The 16639-nt window shown below is 34.9% G+C and overlaps 1 protein-coding gene across 1 annotated transcript in view; it reads left to right on the top strand.

Moving 5' to 3' along the window:
* Window positions 1-7163: 7163 nt before the first annotated feature.
* LOC133528974 (uncharacterized) overlaps window positions 7164-16639 on the top strand; it is a 65327-nt gene continuing 55851 nt past the window's right edge. Inside the window, exon 1 of the mRNA XM_061866515.1 lies at window positions 7164-7741. The gene's annotated coding sequence lies outside the window, so the exon portion shown is untranslated. The remainder of the gene's footprint in view (window positions 7742-16639) is intronic.

Below are 16639 nucleotides of genomic sequence, written 5' to 3'. Positions count from 1 at the left end.
CTGGCTTTTATTTTACTTAGAAATACAGTTAAATCGTAGCCAAAATGGCAAAAACGGAATCCGGAACGGTTTCATCATGTCCGTCTGTCTGTCCTTATGTCACAGCCATTTTACTCGGAAAAGGGAAAAACCCACGTGTCATCGGTCCAACTTACTACGAGCGACTACTCCAAGACTTAAAAGACGAGCCCTCTAATGAAAAAATTAAGAGCAGTTTGAGAAACTTTTTATTGGATAACCCATTGTATTCTATAAAAGAGTTTTATGACATTAGATTTATTTAAATAAATAATAATAATAAAACATCTTTATTCAGTAATAAAGGACAAATATTTGCTTACGTTTTTGTTTACAATTACATAGATATAGTTAATTACCTTAGCAAGTAGATATAGCACAGTGCAATTACATGGCCAACTCCAGTCCCTAAGTCAGTAGAATAAGGTGTACAATTGATCAATTAACTGCACTGTTTAGTAAAGATTACAATAAAATAATATATGAACAACATTTCATGAATAAAGTAAGGTACATCTGTTCCCCGTACTAGTATTAAACTGTATCACGGTGGAAACAGGATTCGCCATCCTCTATTTTCAATATGCTAACAATCAATAAGCAACATCATGTTATCAGTTAAGTTAAATGTTACCCGTAAACGTGGGTCGCTTGACAAAAAACCGGATTCCAATGCTAGTTGCAGTAAGTGTACTACATGTTTGTAGTATAAATCTTAAATTACATAAGTATGTCTAAGCATGCATTTTTGGATCGTTTAAAATATATAATATAGCCATAATGATTTGTTAGTAACTTCAGTTATAATGTTGACAGATATAACGTAACTTTGGTTTCGTTTTTTATACATTTATGACTTTTAGATACGGATGATGGGACAATTTTTATACAACTTTAATTGGGTTGTCTAAATATTGTCGACATCTGTATTAGGTAATAAGGTTTACTATAATTTACTTCTTTGTTAGCTTAATAACGACCCTAATGGTGACATTATTTCTTATGCTGACATTATTTCTGTAACATAAGTGCTCAACTGTAAATTTATTTATTTTCTACCTCAATGATGACCCGTTCTTGATGAATTTATTTCCTAAATAAATGTTTTTAATTTATTACTTAACTGATGACATACAACTGTAATTTAGTAATTTTAAATGAATTATTAATTGTCACATATTTTTCCTATTTATATTAATATTAATAATAGTTCATTTCAGAATTATTTTTTTCAGAATAAATTTATATAAAGTAAAACAAACTGATGATCACAATATAAATTCTTAAGAATTTAGCACGCGTAGTTTTAAGTGAAATTGTATTGTATTGTTTGTGAGATAAATAAATCATATCATATCATATACATACTAGAAAATAATCGATGAAGTCCTTGTACAAGTCTTTAATAACAGTTTCAAAATAGCGCATTTTACCACCGCGCCTTAATGGCAACAAGAAAACGTCATCGGATAGAAGAGAGAACTGAGGGATGAAGAGAGAACGAGTTGAAAAGTACTGGAAGAGCTTCTTATTGTGTTGCAGCAAGACCTATGCTATGTGATAAAAATTATTTGCTTAATATTCGGCAATTTTACCGAATAATTGGGCCGAATACGCCCATTGGTAAACATGCCGAATATTCATATAATTCGAAATATAAGTATTATAACACCGAATTATTAGCGATTATTCGGCCCATCTTTACTTAAATAGGACAGACAGACGGCGAGTGACCCTTCCGTTTTTTTCCTTTGAGGTACAGAGCCCTAGAATCTCGCAAAATGGTATTCAGATACCATCCGTCACCGTACCCCGGCTGTTTGATAAATACTATAGTGTATTTATCAACAGACGACCGGTTTGGCCTAGTGGGTAGTGACCCTGCCTACGAAGCTGATGGTCCCGGGTTCAAAATCGCTACGAAGCGATATTTATATATTATATATATCGTTGTCTAAGTACCCTCAACACAAGCCTTATTGAGCTTACTGTGGGACTTAGTCAATTTGTGTAATAAAGTCCTATAATATTTATTTATTTATTATTTATTTATTTATTGTACGTGTCATGTACGACGACGCGCAGATTTGTCAAATCTAACCTTTATAACATGACAATACGCGTCAAGGCACACGTCTTTGTGAATGACACGAACTATATAGTGTATAAGCAATAGAGCGCCATCTAGTGAAACCGATACAAATATTTATGCCAAAATTAAGATTACACGGTTGCATAATTCACCGTTCTAAACTCGCATAATGCGGACTATGGTGTGGTTGAAAGCAGCCTCTTATTCTACTAAACCAACGTATAGAAACAGAGTGGTGCCATCCTACGGAAATGACATGAACTAGTAACATTTTTGTCCACTTTGTTGAACAAAAATGTTATTAGCGCCTGCGCTAATACAGCGTGAGCTAAAGCGACAGTTTAGCTTTTCTCTGGCTAAAGGAAACTAATTTCAAACCTATTCAATAGATGGCATCTAAATCTTTATAAACAACAACCGTACGAGTAAGAGACGGCCCGATACTAACTTACGTCTAGACATATTATAGGTCTAGAGACGATATGGATCGTATATGTCAGTGTCAAAAGTAATGTTTTTGTTTGAAGAAACGTCGCTTGAAAATCCGAAAAATTCGATAAGTTTTATACCTTATTCTCGCGTATGAGTTTTAAAATTGTACTGATTTTCCAATGTAATTTATGTGATGAGTGGTATGTATGTATGTATGTAAACACTTTATTGTACATAAGGGACAGGTAAAGATACAATAAAAGGAAAAAATAATAATGTTGGCAATGTACAAAGGCGAACTTATATGTATAAGGGATCTATTCCAGTCAATCTTTGAGCAATTGAGAGTCAAAAGTAAAACATGAAAGACAAACGAATGTAGAAAAAAGTAAACTATGGTTCAAGTAAGTTATGGTCGTGATCTGATGATGCAGAATAATTTTTGTAGTAGACCGCGGGCCAGGAGCATATTTCGTCATTTATCGCCTCCCGGCTGATACTTTGTCAGATGATAGTTTAGACGCTGTTTTAAATTAAAACAAACCGTCAGTCGGTTGTATCGCGGTGGAAAGACCGTCAGCTGTAAAATGAACATATAAAAAATACGCGCCTTACCGGTTTATCTCCGCAAAGTATGCGTAATGTGTAAATTATGTTTCGGGTAGTAGTTGTTATTGCTATCATAAAAAGGTAAAGCGTTCATTTTTTATATGTTCATGTGACCAGCTGACGTTCTTACCACCGCGATATAGCCGGCTGAATTTTTTTTAAATTAACAATGGCAGCTGAACTAACATCTGACAAAGTATCAAACCGGAAGCGAAGACAATTTTTTTAAAAGTGTTTCAGTGGCTGATATTCCTCAACCCACCAACGGAGCTGCAGCTGACATCCACGAAGGTTCATCATACCTAGCCGTTAACCACTAACGAGTTTTCGTCCGGGAGGCGATTGGTCATGGAACTCATGGAAATCTGTGGGCCTACCGCGAAAACCGAATTTCGCAAATTGCGGGGATCTTTCTCTTCTACTCTCACTAAGACGTAATTAGAGTGACAGAGAAAAATTTCCGCAATTGACGTACTTAGATTTTCGCGGTTATAGCCCTGTTCCTGGCTCGCGGTCTATAGGTACTAGGTACCTATTCAGCATCAAACAGGGATCGGTCATCAAAAGGTGCATGTGTTACGATATATTAAATTGGCCATTGACCGTTATATATTGCCCAATAGATAAAGTATAAACTTTACTGTGTCGTCCACGGTAACGATACGGTTGTACGAAATATTTTTTGACAAATGCCATACATTTACACATTTGTAAATTTAATAGTTTCATCTTTAATGAGCCTAAACTCATTGGGGCTACGTTTTTTCACCACGGAATAACTTGGGCACCTGCTGGCATTATCACCTTACCTCCATGTAAAGTAATATTAATGATAACGAAAATTAGACATGATCGGAAAATTTAAGTTACCTATTTTAATTAAAAACCCTTTATTAATTAAAAACAGAATAAACAAACATTCAGAGTGCGTATGTAAAAGCGTGCCCAACTATACCTAATTCAAATCGTATTTAATTTTAACTTTAATTTTTTTCCTTGTCTACCAAATTGAAAAATATTTTGAATATTTTTTAAATTACCGTAAAGTCGTTCCTTGTTTTAGTTTATTGTGCAATGTTAGATACAAAACGAATAATGTTGGTTTAAAGATTGACAGGCACTTGACCTTTGTTTGACCATCACGTAGATGAAGGCATTTTTTTTTTATTTTCTAATTTTCCGGTTTTCTTTAATCGTTGCAATTATATAATGCTTAGTACAGTTGTTAATCCCTCGTGTTGAAAAGTAAAACTATTTATTTTATCTGTAGGTACGTGCCGCCACTGTCATGCCACCAAGGTTTATACTGAACGAATTTTCAGTGAAGACCAAGACCTATTTCTAAGCTTAATAGCATCGTTTTGCAGAATTTTCTGCTCAATACAAATTAATTTAGTAGGGGATAGCGCATTATTACTGGCGAATTTCAAATATGACTTGGAACTCCGGTAGCAGTTTAGCCGTTCTCTTACGTTACGGTAGCTCAGATGGCAGAGCACTGTTCTAGTGATCCAGTGTTCGTGGGTTCAAGTCCCACCCAAAACAGTAAATTTTTCCCACTTTTAATTTATTTCTAAGCTTAATAGCATCGTTCGCAGCGTTCAGTTACCTAGCTAGTAGCAAAATACTTTTTAATGTGAAATTATGGTCATGCATAAAAATATAAGAAGCTAAATATAATAAGCCCTAAGTCATGCAGTATTATGAAATGTCTTAAAAAAATTACTTAAATGGTTTAATTAATTATTTTAATGTCTTACTAAACCACCTACTTATGCACTACGGCAGATTTTAATACTTTAAACATACTTAAGTAAGAGGTAGACAAATATTAGCTGTGAATATGTTGAAAGTGGTCTGACACGTAGATGTATTATTTATGTAATTAACATACTTAAATACGTAATCATTGAGTTCTATACTTCATAGTTGATACTGTTGGATTATATAACTGAAGACTCATTATTGTTCTATTTTTACCATTCTGAGATGAGCAGCTCTATGTTTCGTAGCCGTAAAATAGTTATTTGTTTTACAAGGGGGCAAAGTTGTTGTTTAACCGCTTGTGCTAATATTGATACCCGAGCAAGCGAAAGATGATTCGAGAAGTTGAATCTTGAGCGTTGCGAGGGTTTCAAGACACGAAGGTTAAATAAACTTTGCCTCCGAGTGAAACACAATATTTTTCACCACACCAACGCGAGGAAAATACTAAGTTCTATGAAATATACAAAAAAATCGAACCAAATCAAATCCAAATGAACGTAATAACTTTCTTTTGGGTGCTAGTATTAGCGTAAGACAAAGACAGTATGATTATATCTATGTTTGAAATAAGGATGTCTTGGGCCACACTATATAATCAGATAAATTTGTCTATGGCGATCCTGATTCAATATGACAGTAACGAAACGCTTTAATGAACTAAAACGAAAGATAAAAGACAACGAACGATGAACGGGTCACTTTGTTTCGGCGGTATTTCAATTTTGGGATTTACATAAAACCTATCGTAATTTTTTTTATGTATATAGGTATAATAGTGACACAATCAGCCTGCAGCACAGGTAGGTAATTTGTCTATGGCGATCCTGATTCAAGTAATATGACAGTAACGAAACGTTTTAATGAACTAATAACGAAAGATAGAAGACATCAACGAACGATGAACGGGTCACTTTGTTTCGGCGGTATTTCAATTTTGGGATTTACATAAAACCTATCGTAAAAAAATGTATATATATATATATATATATAGGTATAATAGTGACACAATCAGCCTGCAGCACAGGTAGGTACACTCTGGTAAAAATTGGAAGTGAGGTGGAAAATCCCTGGGTTCCACTCCCTCAGTTATTTTTCTATAGAGATCGTTCACAGCCGTTACCGCCATCATCATCATCACCGTCATCGGCCAGTATTAGCCACCCCTTCGTCATTATATTATGTTCTCTATCTAGACAGGATTATGGGCCCGCAGTTTTAGAAGAAGCCGCGTAAGAGCGTGTTCACGTTGTCCAATCCGATATCGGAAGTCGGATATAACCACAAAGAAGTAACTTTACTATACAAGTGCAAAATTAAGTGCATTACTATATAAGGCAAAAAGTATGAAATTCACAACGAGTGGCGATAAATTAAATCACGACCGAAGAGAGTGTTTTAAATCGACTTGAGTTGCGAATTTCCTATTAGCATGTGTATCGTACAACGTTTTACAGTACATTGTGGTAATTACCGCACTAGTACGGTAAAGTTACATCACATGCAGCTACCTAGAAGAGCTGCTAGAGAAGCCATAAGGCACTGTTTAGCATTTTTTATCGGTTACAATATCCGATATACGGGTCGGGCAATGTGAAAATGCTTCTATCAACACCCAGGGAGTCAACACCAACAGATCACTTACCGTAAACTCCGGTGGGCACCGGCCAAGAAAACTGCCCCTTCCCCCGGATCAACAGCAACATTTAAATATGAACTCCAAAAACACGGAGGTTTCCCATCGTAGGCGTCGTAGCCTTCACAGTAAGGCCGCAATTAGACTATCATAGAAATGATCATATATTGTTGTTATTTTTGTTTTATTATTGGTTTTCATATATATATTATTATTGAAATTAATTTATTTGGATTATCTTGTTATTATTTAAGTTTATTACTGACGATCACAATATAGATTCTTATAAATTGACATTGATGTAATTTGTACTGTAATCATATGTTGTGAAATAAATAAATCTAAATCTATATGGGATCCTATTTGAAAGCAATCCCACAATTATGATTATATACCTATGTACAATTCGTTAAATTACACCATCATTTTTCAATGACTTCTATGTCTATGATCACGTTATGTACTATGATAATATTGATAATGTAATTGCGGCCTAAGTATTACTTGACAATTTAACCTATTTCAAAAGTTTTATTGTAAAGATATTTTTTGTTTTCTTTTCATATCAAACCTACTTGCGTATTTGATTTTGACTGTTCACCAACTGTTCACTTGTCAATTTTATTCTGTACGTTGTCTACCTGTAAATTGGTTGCCGCTCTAAAAATATAACATTATTTAATTAGTATGTAGATTTTCTCACATACCAAGCGATAGTGAAATTTTATTACGCTTGGAAGAAATAATGTAGACTTACCGAATACTTTACGAAGCATTGCAGAAGATCTTCAAAATTGGTGAAAGTGTCAATATGTTCCCGTCAAAAATCCTTAATTTATTAAACGTTTTATCGGCCTTAATCCTCCGTGGTATATGTCTATCTTGAGCTTCGCATATCGCAAATCTTTCGCGATGCACCGTTCAGTTGACCAACGTCCGGCGCGCTTCAAACACGCTTCCATCCGCGCGCGAACAATTCAAAAAAGAAAATCTTGTCTATGCCGCGCGACTAGTGATGTGCCGTTTTTGTCTGTGAAGCTGCAATTCGAAACTTTTTCGCCAAGTTTTATTATTGGTTTTAAAACTTAACGGTGTTTTATGGTTATTGCTGCTGTATTCGGATGAAGGATACATTACTTTGTTAAAAGCGGATTTTTCATTGCATCGCTGCGCGCACACGGATTATCATGGTGAGTTTTAGCATTAATAATGCCATATAGAGAAAAGTTAACGTGCATCGTTATTTACTGGTGCACAACAGTTTAATAACGGTTCACTTTTGTGTTCGACTTTTTATTTCATGTTTGAGAAGGTCATAACTTGAGTGAACATAAGGAAGACCTATTTAGATTTTTTAAACATCGAAAAAGGTCTTTAGCTTTTAATTGGGCCTGTTGAATTAGACGACTGTATAAATACGTAATTATCTTTTGGCAAGCCATTTCCATTAAAAGAAAAGGGGGCAAATTTAAAGAAAAAATTGAATTTCGCACTTTTTTCTATTACTGGCACGGTGGGTTTGCCTGAGTATAACTAGGCAATTATAAAAAATGAGTGAGAAGGTTTTCTACTTTTTTTGGTAACTACATTACTAAAATAATGGGAAGGTACAACGAATTAGGCAGAAATAGCCTAGTGTTAAATTCTTGGCATTAAGTCCGCCTTTTGTAGGTACTGTAGGGTTTTCTTTTGTGCAATAAAGGTTAAATAAATAAATATGACACATACCTTTCATTGAGCACGAGGTTGTAAACAGGTAGGTAACATATCTGTGGTCAAGCCGGAGCTAATTTGGTCACCTATTCTTTGAGATTTGCAAGGTATCCTGAAATCCCTCCACGATTGCAATGATAACAAAATTAACGGCCCGGTTCGAAGTCACGTTTCTTCAAATAAAAACGTCACTTTTGACAGTGACAAGTCCGATCCATATATAGACCTAATATTTGACGCATCTTAAAGTTCGAATCGGACCGTGAATCATAAGTATTTAATACACCTTATTGACTATCATTTGTATGGTCGAAACGGTTAGACTAAAATACAATGTTGATTGGTTATGTTATGGAAAATCCTTTCGCAAGCCAGGAATACATCACCCACCTTTCACATCAAGTTTTCTTATAACTAAATTGGAGCAAAAAATCATCTTCGCCAGTAACGAACATTCGAACATTAAGCTTATGCAACTTATATGCAAGCAGTTACGCGCACCCTGCATATGTCTCTGTCTGAGGCGATCCTAATGTACAATGTAACAGAGTGATGCGTAGGTACATGTAATGGTCATCGTGTACTTAAATTGTCTTTTTTGTACAAAAAAACCGAGACGGATTTTTATCGATAGCGGTAGGTAATGTAGAAAAATAAAAAAATGTGAAGAAACCATCAAAACTCCGGAAAAAGTACCTACTACGAAAAGTATTGTTCAAGATTGCCATATTATTATTATAATAACAAATAAAATAAGACAAAAGTATTACGGCATAAAAGGGTGGAGAATAGCTTTGCGATCCTAACGGAATAACGGTACTTTTTCTATGAAATTCAATTTCGGGACAAAACCGTTTCCACTAACTAAATCTTAACAAATCACTTCTATTTTGATGTCGATCGTTTATTGGTTTATAGGTTTAGCTCAAAAAAATTTTTTGAAAAAAAAGAAAAAACTATAAACGTAGTTATTCATAGTGTCAACAATATACTAAAAAAATTTGGATAATGGAAAATATGCATATAGAAGTGGAAAAACATTTTCTCTTTTTGTATGGTTGAGTACGTGGTTTCCCTCTTAAATAAAAACGTTGATTAAACGCATCTGAAAGCTGCGGTTAAAAATTATAGGCTTTAATACCTACTTTTAATCAACTCTATTCAATAAGTCGTAAATAAATCAGTCATTACTGTGAACTTAGTGTTGTCACTGTTAGTACTGTCAAATTTGAAAGATTTGTTTAGCGATTTGATTTTGCTTTAGGGAGTCGATTTTCATTCATAGTACAGGCAGAGATGCATGCAGAAATAAAAAAAAACAGTCATTAGGTAGACTGTATGTCACTGTTGAATGTGAAAGATAGCACTCGAAGTGATGAATTTGACTGTCAAAGAACGACACCAATTATCTAAAACGGGTGTTATCAATGGCCGGTCATCATTCTTCAGTCATTAATCACCATTGTGCATTATCACTGTGCCTAATTTTTTCGCGTAAGATGTCTTCCAATACCTATTTTGTCTTTTGTAGGCATCAAAAGACAAAATAGGTAGATCATTCTGACGGCAAGAAAATCCTAAGTTTCTAAGTAATTTTGTTTATCTAAATGCAAAGTGCAATGGCAGATTATCTGTTTCTTTCACTGTGTAATATGGCGGTTGAAAACATCTTTCCATATTATTAGAATACCTGATTAGGTATCTGGCCCCTAATAGTGTGATACCCGAGAATGTATGCCTAAATCAACGCGTCACTGTCAGTAGTGTCAGTAAAAATATTAAACTCTAGGATGCCATATGAATAAGATTGCATTTATGTATACTGGCGTGTCACCTTAATTTATGTTTTATATAATGTTATATTTTTATGTAATTTATTGCCTTATTTCAATAATTTACAAATACTATCACAAGAATTGGAATATTTTTTTCTTAGGCTCACTCCTACTAATTTCTGATAATTTCAGCCCGTGTAGGGTTTAAATTAAGCATCCGAATTCCTAGTCACGGAATATTGTTTACCTATATTATTAAAAGTCTGTAACTATTTTACTTTTATATACTGTAACTAATGGAAAATAGAGACATCAATGTCAAATTAAAAAGTCAAATGTTGATTATCTGCCTGCTTTGATTTAACGAATAACTTTCATTAATCAAGTTAATGCTTAATGTAAAGTGTCCAGTTTAGATATGTTACAAATGATGGCGTTAAGTGCTATAATGTTACATCAGAGATATATATAAAATACAGTCAGTCGATTCAACTTAGATCCAAAGAATACTTGCCCGCCGCCCAAATTATCATATGGAACTCAGCAACTTACTTAGTTCGACGCTCATTACAGAGGGTCTTGTTTGGACTCGTGTAACCTCTGAAATATTTTAACTAGCGCTATCATTTTTATGTCAACTTTTAGCTGATATCTTATACTACCATTTATCTAACAATAAAAAATAAAGGTCAACGACCTCGTTTATTGAAAAAAATATAAAATGTAAAAAAAAGTAATTTTTTGGAGTGAATTTTGCTTTTTGTTATTAATTCTCGAATAATTGTGGAAAGTTATCTGTGACATTTATGCTAGAATTTTTTTGCCCTAATTCATAAGCTATTGAATAATATTTTTTAAACATACGACAGGTAAATGGACAGATAATGGTAGGTTAACCAAGTGCAGTCGTGTTTGGTACCATAAAACTTTGAGGGGTGCATTTTTAAAATGGTTGACAAAAAACAAAGGTGAGGGGTGATTTGTCGATAAAATTCTTCGTACTATACTTGGTTAAAGACTCCACTATACGTGGAGAAACACATTATATAACAATAATCAGCAACGTTTAGTGTGGATTGTCTATATAATATATTTGTCCCTGTTCCGATGTAACATTTTTAATCAATAACTTTTAGACATACATCTGTTCAATTATAGTTAACAGGTATATTAATTAAATATTTAATATGTCTAGAGAGGAAATTAATTTTATTACCTCAACATTAGAAGTCTGTACAGAAGACACATTTGGAAATGAAAACAACAAAGAATTTGCTTTCCTTTTAAGTATTTCAATAAATGTAGGTACCTGACATCCACTTCTCCGTTGGACCTTTTTTTAACAGAACTTTTCATTCAGGGTTAGGTTTGAAATACCTAAGTACCTACCGATCTTAATGTAGAATAGACCTTAACAAATTGTGAGATTGCCCTCTAAATGAGGTGTTCTAAAAACAACAATGATTACGTAATAGTTAAAATTAAATTAAATTAAATGATTCCACTCTCGTTTTCTATCGAGTCTTTGTTTATTATAACCTTGTCTTCATGAATTATTGAAATTAAGTGAAAGTATAAGCCCGCCGCGTTTGGGGCTTGCTTAACTGATGCCACCGTGTGTGTAACTGCCTTAGCGAAAAAGCAAGGCGACTCGTGGGGACCAGTGTAAGAAATGGCTCAACAAACCTCACCGCATATCATATGTAAATAGTGTATAAACACACTGCGGTTAAAACAACATTTATAACTTTATTAAAGGGAAGGTACAAGTACCTATCCTAATTGCTGGACATGACCATATAGCCATAAAAATGATGCAACCTCTATAAAAAAAGATCAAATTTTACATAAAGTTTATTTGGCAATAGTTACAATGATTAGAATTAATAATAAAAACTACAAGTAAACTCTAAAATATTACTAAATTAGATCTAAAATAAAACTAAAATAAATCTAATAAACCGGCCAAGAGCATGTCGGGCCACGCTCAGTGTAGGGTTCCGTAGTTACTCTTCCGTCACAATAAGCTAAACTGGAGCTTAAAGTATAGTAAATTGTTAACCAAGGGATGAAAGGGTACCTTTCACCCGAGTTAAACAAATAGGCAAATTTGCATAATCAGTACCTAATTAAAGTAAGTCTTTTTACTATGAAGGGAAAACTTTTTGCGAGAACTCAAAAACAGCTAAACTGATCATGTCTGCTATGGTTTTCATTTAATGTCTTTCTTAAGCTCTACTTCCACGATTTTTTTCATATTTTTTGGTGCTATGGTTCAAAAGTTAGAGGGGGGGGACACATTTTTTTTTTCTTTCGGAGCGATTATCTCCGAATATATTTACTTTATCAAAAAATGTTTCTTGAAAACTCCTATTAGTTTTGAAAGACCTTTCCAACGATACCCCACACTCTAGGGTTGAAGCGAAAAAAAAGATTCACCCCCAATTTACGTGTAGGGGAGGTACCCTAAAAAAAATTAAATTTTTAGATTTTATTGTACGACTTTGTCGGCTTTATTGATTTATATATCCATGCCAAATTTCAGCTTTCTAGCACTAACGACCACGGAGCAAAGCCTCGGACAGACAGACAGACAGACAGACAGACGGACATGGCGAAACTATAAGGGGTACTCGCTGGATCGTTAGACTGATGCGTTGAGCGAGGAAGCTGCTAGCTCTTTAATCTCCTGTGACATCTCTGAGTCTCTTCGACAGGTCTTTGAACAAACTGAGAGCGCCAGGGCCCCACGGACCGAGGGTCTCGACACCGAATGGAATAAAATTATACTCGGCGCCGAGACCCCAGTATTTTCCTACCTTGGCTTTCTCCGCCTCTGCTGCTGTCGTTGCCCTCACGGAGATTCGGTGGAGATGTGACGGGGCTAGTGTATTTTAAATACATAATTATATGTTTAGGTACTAGAGATGGAGAGCTATCTTCACATCTCGACCGTTCGACTCGGCTGTCAGGAAAATTCGCTCGTACTTGTCCGTACATGTATTAGTGTGAGCTCAACGCACGATAACTAAATGACATCATTCTGATATCAGCGTTCGTTCGAATTGGCCTGTGTCACCTGTGCGACTCGGTAAGCGGCTGGAATAACACTTCCCTAAGAGGTGGCCTGCCCTACCGGTGTGTGATCGGTAATGCTATTCACGAAATTAATTATGGTTTCTATTAATCATGTGCGGTTATGGTATTTAGATTTAATATCAGATTCTGACTGATAACGTGTTAATTATAGGCAGTTTCATGTTTAGGAAGTTTAAGAAGTTAAAAGCAAAGCGATACGGAAAAAATAGACTAGTTAACTAGTGCTTCTGTAAGCTGTAAATTTCCATGGCTCCGCCTATGGAGTGTGGAATTAAAATGAGTGAAATCTCTTATTCTAGAACTGTTGCAAAAGTGTCCAGCTGTCAGCTATAAATTAAATAATAGTTCCAAATCTCTCCAGAGTAGCACTAGAGTAGCTAAGAATCTAGGCGTTATTGACAGAGTGAAGTGCGTTGTCTCTAATTTGATTTTTTAAAAGTATTTTAGGTATTGTGGCGCCACCTATTTAAGGTTTTTTGATGACACTTTTTGGTACATGGAGATTCCATTCCTTACCTCCACCTTCCCTAGCTCCGCCTTTTATAAAATAGTCAAAAAGTTAATCGGCAGAAATACATGCGTTTACCTAATGATTGAACTCGTTCATAAAATTTCACGAGAATTATTTACTAAATGCACCCTGTAGAGGAGGAAGGCCGGACATATGACAACATTTTTGCCGAAGCTAGAATGGAGGCCTGTCGCGCTTGTTCAGCCGTGAATACTTTCTTACAATTGAAGAATGTAGATTTATACATCGTTATGCGTGATCTATTAGGTTGTAATCTATGCTAGAAATGCACTTTACTACTAAGTGAATCTAATTAGTTTGCAGAATTCAAGTTACGTACAATACTTGCTTGGTCGCGTGACGGCCATTTCACATAAACACCTTCGTGTTTGTCTCATTCCATCATTCAGATGATTGATACATTCTTGACGAAGATTTAACCAAATCTAATAACAAATATCGCTATTAAAATAAATATCAGTAAGATGTATTCGGGTAAATCCGAATAGGCACCTTGAAAATGTCGGGCAATTCCAAATAATCTCCCATCATAAGTCTATTTTCAACATTTTCATAATGTCCCTACAATCTGCAATAGACATTCGGAATAATGCGTTAGTAAAAAAGAAAGAATCAATACAGATTACAACACGTTACAACATTACAAAAAAAAGTTGAAAAGCATTGGTCATCCGTACACTGCTAGGCGGGCCTTACTTTTTACTTAAAATTTAAATAAATTACATCTAAATATGTTTAAAATACATACTTCAAAAAGTTGGATCGCCAAAAGTGGTTCTATAATTTAAGGCTCAAGCAAGATCATACCGTAATCAGAATGTAGGTTCAATACAGTATCTCGAAAGGCGACGTATAAATGAATCAATGTCAATTTAAAATTGTACATCACGAATTTAATCTCACTTTTCAATAACACGCGTCTGTGAATTGCGCCCTAGTTGTAAACTAAAGAAGACATACTTTCAGAGTGTATGACTTGCTGATTGTCGCCGACGAAAACGAAATGTTTTCTACACCGACAGACGTATATAATGTAAATAATTTATTATAATGAAGCTGGCGCTTTTTCAAATTCTCTCCTCCTTAAACCGACTTCATTCGTATAATATAATTTGGGGATACTATTTAAATGTTATAGTCTCTGAACGACTAGACTATATATGTAGGTATTCATTTCACTTAGTATATTAATAGTCTTCCGAGACATACTAAATGACATAATATTTTGTTGCGAAATAACCGTATGAAATCAGCTCTAAAGTAAGTATTATCATTTCGAAATTAAGTCGAAGAGTTTCCGTTTTACTTAATGTTGCAATTAGGTACAGTCGTTTAGCTATTACTATCGTGATTTGGCTAGCAAAAAAGCCAAAAGCTTGTACTTACAACCCTCCATCTTTCATTAAACACGTCATACTAGCCAAAAACATAAACGTACATATAATCACGTATATTTCCCGGAGGGGTAGGCAGAGACAACGGCATTCCACTTGCTACGATCCTGACATACCTCTTTCGCTTCCTTACACGCTCGTTGGTTTAGGGTGCTCATGATCTGGCCTTTCTTCAGAATTTTCCCAATTTGATCAGAGAAAGTCGGCCAAGGTCTACCCCTTCCAGCTCTCTATTCTACTGTTCCCTTATATACTCTGTCCAAAAACATATGACGTGAATAATGACAACCCCCAACCAACCATCGCACCCTCACGGAAGTCAAGCCAAACCCAAATACATAATTTACATGCCTGCGTTTGCGCCGGTTTGACGTTCTCTATCGTCAACGTCATGTAGGTAAATGCACCATTACAAGACTTGCAACATGTCCGAAGTTTAACATACTTTTGTAGAATGACTCGTTATATTCGGTAGATACTTGCCGTGTTGGGTCAACAGTTACCAAGAATAATCTCTTCACGAAGTTTTATTCGCCTGCCAGTACCGTGAAAGTTAGTCTTTGGAGTCGAGCGAAGTAATTAAATTTGCATTAAAAGCAATTCTGCGTTTTTAATATGGAATTAAGACGGAGTAAATATAGTAGTGAGGTAACTGTAACGGAACTATTTGTAGTTTATAGTGTGTTATGGCGGTGTCATCACACCCCTCAATATGCATGTTTACTTCTGGGTGACTCAGTGGGTGTGCAGATCTTCTAAAGGTTATATCTCGTCACGTGGTTATTTGATCCTTTTTAGTATTAAGGATGAGAACGTTTTAAGTAGGTATAAAAATGTAAAAGCTTTACTACAAATAAGAAACGTCTTTTGGATTCGAAGCGTAATAAAAATAGAAATCTCTCTGTTTATAAAATGTAACCTAATGTTTACGAGCATGCCAACTCTAATACATCAGTGTGGAGTGAAACCATATACAGTATGTGCGCAAGAGCTGTTTTGCCCAATGGTTGGTTTTGAGAATGGCATTCGGCATTAAGTTTTCCATTTGTATATTATTGTATTTTTGAATTAAAGTTGAAATAATAAATGTAGCTGTAAAAAACAGACAATGATGTGTGTAAACAGTTTTATTTCAAATCATAAGTTAAGAGGTCTAATTCATAACATAAGATTTGATTGGCTACAGTATTCATTAAGAGGGCGCCGACCGTCCAGTGGCGTGGCGCACTCATAAGGGGGATTGTGTTGTCTAATAAACCAATCCATTTCTGTACAATCCAGTATATTAATGTTGTAGTCCTACTGATTCCTCAACTTTTGGTCTTTGTCTCTTAGTTTTATTGTCCTTATTTTTTGCTTTATCATTTAAACGGCAAATGGTGGCCACTTCCATTTACAATGAACTCAAAGCTGTCAAACGTAAGTAATATAAAACTACATCATATAGATCAAAAATTGAGGAATAAGTAGGGCAAGTACGTTATTAAACAGAAATTAATTGATTTATTAGAATACACAATCTTCCTGGACGGTCGGCGCCCTTTTAATATATTTATAAGTGTATGTACCTATACA

Source organism: Cydia pomonella, chromosome 20 (genome assembly GCF_033807575.1).
Source record: "Cydia pomonella isolate Wapato2018A chromosome 20, ilCydPomo1, whole genome shotgun sequence".
In the NCBI taxonomy this organism is placed as follows: domain Eukaryota; kingdom Metazoa; phylum Arthropoda; class Insecta; order Lepidoptera; family Tortricidae; genus Cydia; species Cydia pomonella.
This window is presented reverse-complemented; position numbering and strand designations above follow the sequence as displayed.